The sequence below is a fragment of the Mesoplodon mirus genome (genome assembly GCF_964341445.2).
Source record: "Mesoplodon mirus genome assembly, chromosome: 7".
NCBI lineage: Eukaryota > Metazoa > Chordata > Mammalia > Artiodactyla > Ziphiidae > Mesoplodon > Mesoplodon mirus.
Genome location: NC_138983.1, coordinates 29,933,837 through 29,942,380, shown reverse-complemented (window position 1 = coordinate 29,942,380; position 8,544 = coordinate 29,933,837). Strand labels below are relative to the sequence as shown.

Below are 8,544 nucleotides of genomic sequence, written 5' to 3'. Positions count from 1 at the left end.
CTTTTCTATTCTCTAAATGTTCTGTTATAAGATTGTTTTTGTTTGTTTGTTTGTTTGTTTGTTTGCGGTACGCGGGCCTCTCACTCTTGTGAGAGGCACAGGCTCCGGACGCACAGGCTCAGCGGCCATGGCTCACGGGCCTAGCCACTCCACGGCATGTGGGATCTTCCCAGACAGGGGCATGAACCCGTGTTCCCTGCATCAGCAGGCGGACTCTCAACCACTGCGCCACCAGGGAAGCCCAATTGTTAATTTTTAATGGAGGGAACAGTAGCATACTCGTTTAATAAATCTAGTATAACTTTTTAGGAAATTCCCTGCATTCCTTCTATGTGGCAGGATTGTATTTTTGAGACCTAAATGTCATATCCTGAGGGATGTTTGAGAGCTGTAAATGTGAAACCCAAACTAAATCAAACCAAGCCAAATCTCAAAAAAGACAATCCCTATCTAAGGGATTATACATATTGCGCTGAATTTTGTTTCTTAGCATCTTATTGCCTATTGGATAATATAAGAAACAGAGAAGTAATCAGTGTTTATTGATCTGGAGTTTTATTTGCCTAATTTTGTGTTCACTCTAGACCCTGGTACTCAGCAGCCAGGTTCTGCACTTTCCCCTTCTGTTTCCTGTCATATGTTGCTACCTCCACTTCTCAGCCAAAGCATACTGTTTATTTACTGAAGCACTTTTGTGGGCAGAGTGCTGTCTTTCTGGGACCTGTTGCCTGCCCAGGTTAAAGGATTTTGGAAGCTTCTTGTTTGTAATGCCCTTTCCTGAAAAACTAATCATTAAACGTAGCAACGTAGGAAAAGCTAGTTGGAAGATGAGAGTAGAAGGAGAAAGCCTGCGTTACTACTGCTCCAAGTGACATGGTAACACAGAAACTGAAATTTCAGGGATTTCGGGGGTCCTTATTTACTTTGATGCTAACCAAAGTTATGGTTACCTTGGCAACCCTCACAGCTACTGAACATCTAGGTAGGGAACATAGCAGATACTTCACACTCTTGTACTCTGCCATGGAGTCAGGAAAAATTAAGTCATGTTAAGTATAGTTCATATGCTCTATGCCTTTTATAGGTGGCTTTTAGAATAACGTAATTTCTTCAGTCACATTTTCTCAAGTCATTATTTCTTTTTCCTTTTCATTTTCTTAAATGGCACAACTCAAAAGAAGCAACTACATTAGAAGCAGGAGAAATGTTCACAAGAGCAAAGTAGAAAGCACAGACTAATTGAAATGATATGAGAAGCCTTTCAAACTCTTCTCCAGAATAGAAATCGGGTTCACTGTATTTAAAAATCCCTGGAAGGGGTTTCCTCATCACATTTCTGTTTTCAGCTCATTGACTTCTAGCGATGTGCAAATATACTGGATAAGAGAAACAGCTGCTGTTTAAAATCAACCCCACTATGAGTTTGACTGTTCTGCAGAATTGAGAGCTATTGCTCTAAGCACTATGCCTTTCTGTCAACCTCTACTCATGTGTAAAATGAAGATGCTACCACATGTCGTGGAGAAGCTTGCTGCTCCAAGTGTGTGTCTGAGGACCATCAGCATCAGCACTGAGTTGGAGCTTATTGAGAAAAGCTTTGAGTGCACAGCCCAAGTCAGGTTGTCTCATATTCCTCAGACCTTCTGGATCATAATCTGTATTGTAACCAGGTCCCCAGGTGATTTGAGATGCACAATATAATTTGAGAGGCACTGGTGGAGATCCTGACAGCATGTCTTGGCTCATGGCAGACACTCAAAAACTAACCATCCTGTTGTCCTTCCCTATAACAGATAGAACTTTACTCTTGCTTCAAAATAAATGCACCCTATTTTTAAGGCTACACAAAAAACCCAAATGGCCATCCTTCAACTCCCTTTGTCATTGTGGATTTTTCACAGATTTGATATTCTTTCTTCTGTGCAGTTTAACACTTTATTTTTTAAAATTTTGGGCTGTGTTGGGTCTTCGTTGCTGCATGCGGGCTTTCTCTAGTTGTGGCAAGTGAGGGCTACTCTTCGCTGCGGTGCATGGGCTTCTCATTGTGGTGACTTCTCTTGTTGCAGAGCATGGGCTCTAGGGTGCGCGGCGCAGTAGTTGTGGTACACAGGCTCAGTAGTTGTGGCGCATGGGCTTAGTTGCTCCACAGCATGTAGGATTTCCCAGACCAGGGCTTGAACCCATGTCCCCTGCATTGACAGGCAGATTCTTAACCACTGCGCCACAGGGAAGCCCTTAACACTTTAATCTAGCATTAAACCCAAAATGTGCTTAATTAGTAAAATTATATGCATCATTACCTAATCCAAATGCTTAGCTTTTGGAGGTTTTTATGACACATTAAATTCCAATCTACATGCGGGAAGCCTAAGTTAACATAACTATACTAAAATCACAATTAAATATTTGAAAAGTAAGTTGAAGAATTAGGAGATTTTTAGGTAAATTCTAAATTTTTATGAAGTCTGGAATGTTTAAGGGCTTTGAGTCACATTTCATGCCTGTCTTTGACCCTCTCTAGCAAGTGACTTGCTACAGTTTATAAAAATGTAATAGAAATAATATGAACTACCTAATCCAAGGTCAGTGAAAGTAGTTACATTTGCCCTTCTGTTATCATGTTTAGAAATGATTGCTTCTTAGATGGACAGGCATCTGCACAGACCCACACACAGGTATATGAGGAGGCCTTCAATACATAAAAATTATATAATCTTATCATTCATCACCGCTCACTTTAAGAATTAGGAAAAAGTTTGAATCGTTGAATAAATAAATGCAGTCAGATTATTATTTTCAAATATATACAGTGATTTGAATAAATCATTTAACAAAGTGTTCCCAAATAGAGATCCTCAGGGACCAGCTTTAATGAAAACTGAAGATGCTTCTGTAATTAACAATCATGTGCATTAAAATTTTACTTTCTTAAACAGTATAAATATGTTTTCTGCCAGGCTTATCTCATCTCAGTGATAGCAGGATCCTTTCTCACCTGGTTAATGCTGGTGACAATCTATTACCTCCCCCTTCTACTACCCCACCATAAGCAGGAATGTCATGCACACCAAAAGATGATAGTAGATATTCGATATTGAAGTTCCCACAAGAAAAAGATTAGCCTGCTTGTATCAGAGATGTCCTGACCCCAACAATCTTTTTTTCTTTCTTTTAACATACTCATTAACTGAGAAAAGTTTCAAATTCAGACTTTAACCAAGAAAATTTCTCTCACATTCCAAATTAGCAGAGCACATATCAACAAACTTTTAAGTTAGAGAACTTAGCAGTCACTTTCCTCACCATGGAATGACAAATATAATTATATAGAATAAACCCTCTAGCATTTCTTTCCTTGGAAATTACTGTGAGTTGTGTCTGGGGATACAGAGTCTAGCCCTGGACCCCTGAGTCTTGTAGACTTGACTGGGTCACTTAGCCCCTTGCAGCCTATTTTCTAAGGGGCAGGGACTCTGTCCTGTTCACTGATGTATCTTACTGCCTAGAAGTGTAACTACCCTACACATTGAATAAACAAATCTATTAACCCTACTCTGTCTATCTCTTTACAGGGAGAGTTGAGAGCAGAGCTTCCCAACTGGGGTGACCTGTCCCACTAATAGCCCCAGTTGGTGACAGGTCTGCTGAAATACTGTTCCCCTCAACCTGGGGGCAACAGGGCAGGGCCTGGGGCAGCTGGAACTCTGAGGGCATTCTCTTAGCAGCTTCTTCCATTAGTTCAATGGCTCCACAAATAAAGTGTTATCATTTTGTATGTGTGCCATGGCATAGAAAACATTGGAAAGCCCTTCTTTAGAGCAAGAATGATAAACACAAAATGTCTACAGGGACCAGGCAGTTAATTTCAGTGAATCAAGCCTGGCATAAATATCTACTAGGTGATAGTTTGGCCCTGGTTTAGAAAGCAAACATAATGAACATGAAAATGTTATATCAAACTGAAAGTGATCATGGGAACTTAAATCCTGAAGGCATCAGACACAGATGCATAATATAGAAAGTGAACATCTTCGTGTAATTATTAATATATTTCTGATTTGAGTTACACAGATATCAGCCTCTGAAACATATGGAATTGGAATGCCATACTTCTGCCTGTTAGTTTTATCCTCTGAACCTCTACCCTTTTTGGTCCTTATTTCTTTTTTTCCATGCTTATTTCACCTTTTCTATTACCAATTAGAGTTCATTTCTCTCACGTCTATTCCAAGCTTACACATGTAAATGCACACGCCGATTTGTGTCATAATTTTTATTTTGTGGCCTTATCGTGTGTTTTTAGTTCTTGATACCACAACTCCTTTCTTCCTGTCTTTTATGTAAGTGCCTAGAAAGCACCAGGCATTATACTAAAGTCTTGGGAGAAAGATTAATATGACATGATCTGTGTCTTGAGAAACTCATATTATAGTAGAAAGAGACTGTATGATAGACCTTTAATGAAAATAATAATAAAAGTTTATTGAGCAGTAATAGAATTCCTTGGGTACTAGGAATTTTTCTAAGCAAATTTGCACTTATCATCTCATTTAATCCTTATGAAATACATGTTTAGATCCTATTTGCTAATCTAAATTTTCTGAAAGCTACCAAAGGGATGCTAGGATTTTAGGACAGTAAATTCCAAGATGGTGGACAGTCTTGATACATTTTCTTGATACGTTCTTACTATATGCACTCAGCTGCCCTTGCATTCCTGGTCTTTCTCTCATTCCAAACACACAGGTACTTGCATAGCCATGATCTGTGCATATGTAAGGGATTATTATGGTTTGGGTATGGCATGCTTCCATATTTAAAGGATGTCAGAGAATCTCAGGATATACGTGTGTGTGTGTGTGTGTGTGTGTGTGTGGTTTGTGCATATTTATACACATAAACTATAATTTTTTAAGAGTTATCAGTGAAGAAGGAATTCTCTATAGGGTATTGCCACCACTCACAGTAGTCCTGCAAGGTACTAGTAACAATCTCCATTTTAAAAATGAAGCTAAAAGGGAGTAGGCAGTTTGTCCAACTTCACATAAATAGTAAGTACCAAAGCTTAGATTCATATTCATATTTGACTTTAAAATCTAGGTTTAGCCATTGCTTCTCTCTTACTTAAAGTAATTTAGTCCAACCATTCACCTGATACTCATAACACATCTGCAACTTCCCTGTCAAGTGGTAAAACAGCTTATGCCTTCAAAATGGAAATGACAGAATTCCTGTGTCATCTAGAGATACCTTGGACAGCTCTTGGCTTTGAAAGTTAAAATATCATAAAGTTGAAAACATCTTAAAAATGAAATCCTTCTTCCAATGAGGATGTTCAGATTTTGTCCCTTGAACTATGTAGGTATTGTTTACTTTTTTTGGTCTTCTCTGAACTTTCCTTTTTTCAAGAGTAACTATCTCTGGTTCTTCATCTGGTCTTCATAGTGCAGAGTTTCAATTCTCTTCCCTTTCCCTGTTCCTCTCAGAACATGTCCAAAGTTAATAAACCAAGTGTGATGTGCTCAGCCAGCTCTTCATCCTTTCTTCTAGTAACAGATTCTGCTTTTCCCCACACCCTATGCAGCCAATGGCCAAGAAAGTGATCATATGACAAAATCATGGCCAACCATATTACCCCATCTCTCTGACAATAGTGATTAGGACAAAGGTTTCTATATGGCTACAGCATGGCCAAACAGAATTCTTCTCAGGGATTGCCATCAGGGTATAGGGCCAGAAGCTTTCTCTTTCCACTGGAACAGCTAAGCCGAGACTCTTGATAGTAATGGTCCCTGACAGTGGTGAAGGCCTGTATGAAATAACAGAGGGTAAGACCAGCATGCAAAATGAGCAGTGATAAGCAGAGATGAAAAATTCACTCTGAGACCCTATTTTCCATCCCTCAAGTCAAGGTTCTAGCAGCTCTTTCTCCAGGTTTGTAGGTTACCTGAAAACTCTTCTCAGCCCTGTAAGCCAAAAAATTCCTTTCTTGCATACGGAGTCTCTGTCATCAACAAGGAAAAAATCCTGATCGATGCACCCCATATTAAGGTATAGAGTTTGGAACTGAAAATACTGAAAAAAACAAGCATGCCACCTCCCTTTCTTCAGATAGTCTTATCCTACAATAAGACCTCAGAATCTTTTCATTTTCTCAGCAGCCATGTCAACACTCCTGACTCAGAATGAGCTTGTTAACAAATAAAATACCTATGAATTTCATATTTAATCTGATGTACTAATGAGTTTAGATTCTTTTAGAGCCTGATTCTAGAGTCCAACCTATTCTTTCTCCAGCTTCATGTAATTTGCATGTTTGAAAAGCTTGTACTTCCTGACTATAGCTTGGTGACCTTGGACCAATCTTTCAATTTAGGTAATGTAAAATTTGAAAACTATCTATCTCTTTGGTTATTGTGGGGATAAAATTCATGTCAAGGGATTAACACAATGCCTAACACATAGTAGGTACTCAAATGTGGTAGCTATTTTTAAAAAGAAGGAAAGAAAAAAAAAAGACCTTTGATAAACAATAGAAAATTGTGCTCTAGGAATTAATCAGTCCAATAACTGGGATCTTTGATATGGTTGTTATGCACTTATGAATCTATTTCCCTATACAATTATCCAGTTATGTTTCTGTTTTGACTGTGCCAAATGCCTTGCTTAATCCAGATGAACATAAGCCACCTCTTTAGAATTTTTGTCCAAAGGAGAATGAAGCTAGTCTGACCTGACTCATCCTTTATTAACTCCTCCTAGCTCCTGCAGATCTCCACTTTCATTTCTAATGTTCACAGACCATCTCTCTTGTATTTTTTTTCCTTTCCTTTTTGACTGTGCACATTGTTCTTTATTGATGATACATGACCAGATAGGGCTCCCTAATCCTCTCCCTCTTCTTCAGGAGCTCTGGGATGGAAACTGTTGAGGATGGGATATTCTCAGTGTGTTGGGGGATTGAGTTGGGGCAAGGACTCCTTAGGAACTGAGGGCTTCTTTCTTCCTTATCTTGTTTTCACTGAGGCTGGTGGTCCAGGGATCTCTTACTCCTTGGAAGCCATATGGACCATAAAGCCCACCACCCTTTTGCTGTAGCCAAACCCATTGTCATAACAGGAAATGTGTTTGACAGAGCAGTCACTGAGGGCAATGCAAGCCCAGCCTGTCCTCAATGTAACCCAGGATGCCCTTTAGGGGGCCTTCTATTGCCTGCTTCTTTCTCAATGTCATCACATTTGGTGGCTTTCTCCAGACCACAGGTTAGATTCTTGACTCATTGGAGCTGGGATCTGGGATCTAGGAGGCCATGCCAGTGAGCTTCCAATGCAGCTCAGGTGTGACCTTGCCCATAGCCTTAGCAGTGTCCATAGAAGCAGGGATGATGGTCTTCTGGGCAGCCCCACAGCCATAATACCACAGCTTCCCAGAGGAGCCATCTACGACCTTCTGGGTGGCAATGATGGCATAGACCGTGGCCATGAGTCCCTCCATGATGCCAAAGTCATCATGGATGACCTTGCCCAGAGGACACAAGCAGTTGGTAGTAGAGGCGGCATTGCTGACAATCTTGAGGTTATTGTCATACTTCTCATGATTTATACCCAAACATGCAGACATCAGCAGAAGGGACAGAGATGAGGATGACCCTTTTGCCATCCTTTCATAAGCCTCAACCTTGTCCAAGTTAGTGAAGACATCAGTGGATTCTATAACATATTTAGCACCAGCATCACCCCATTTGATGTGGGTGGAAGCTTGCTCCTAGAAGATGAAAATGGGCCTTCCATCGATGACAAGCTTCCCATTCTCAGCCTGATTGTGGCATAACTTGCTATGGGTGGAATCATACTGGAGCATGTAGACCATGTAGCTGAGGTCAGCAAAGGGGTCATTGATGTGCAATATCCATTTTGCCAGAGTTAAAAGCATCCTGGTGACCAGGCATCCAATGTGGACAAATCAATTTACTCTGACCTTCATGACTGTCTCAGGGATGTGGCTGGTATTGCACAAGAAGATGCAACTGTCTGTCAAAGAGGGAAGAGCAGAGAGCCCCATTTCTTTAATAATTATCAAATTGTGCTTGAGATTCACCTGAGGCTTTAAGGTCTAAAGTTTGTATGTGGCTAATTACTGTCCTTTTTAAAAAATAAGAACCACTGTTTATTTGCAGCCTTGTGGCACCAAGACCATCGAAAATAGCACAATAATTTCAAACACAGGTTTTTTAGTAGCCTGAAATGTAGCCTCATTTAACTCAACAGGTGCTTTCCTATAATTCATCCAACTACACATAATGGGAAGTTCCTCTTACCAATAATGTTCATTATGCTTTTTTTTCAATCTGAAGATCATTCTCAACACAAAAAAATTATGTATATATAAAAATATATGAATATATGTATATAATTTTATTAGTTCATAAAAGAAATCATTACGTGTCAAAATTTCAAGTTTACTTTATTACCCTTGCTCTGGAAATTGGCATCTGTGCATCTAGGGTTATAAATGTTATTCCCTGCTCGCTCTCAGCTGGTTTCA

At 39.7% G+C, this 8,544-nt stretch overlaps 1 pseudogene across 1 annotated transcript; it reads right to left on the bottom strand.

Annotated features, from left to right (window-relative positions):
- Positions 1-7,046: 7,046 nt before the first annotated feature.
- On the bottom strand, positions 7,047-7,974 carry LOC309807816 (glyceraldehyde-3-phosphate dehydrogenase-like; annotated as a pseudogene). The gene has a single exon. The product of its transcript is annotated as a glyceraldehyde-3-phosphate dehydrogenase-like (transcript).
- Positions 7,975-8,544: the final 570 nt, after the last annotated feature.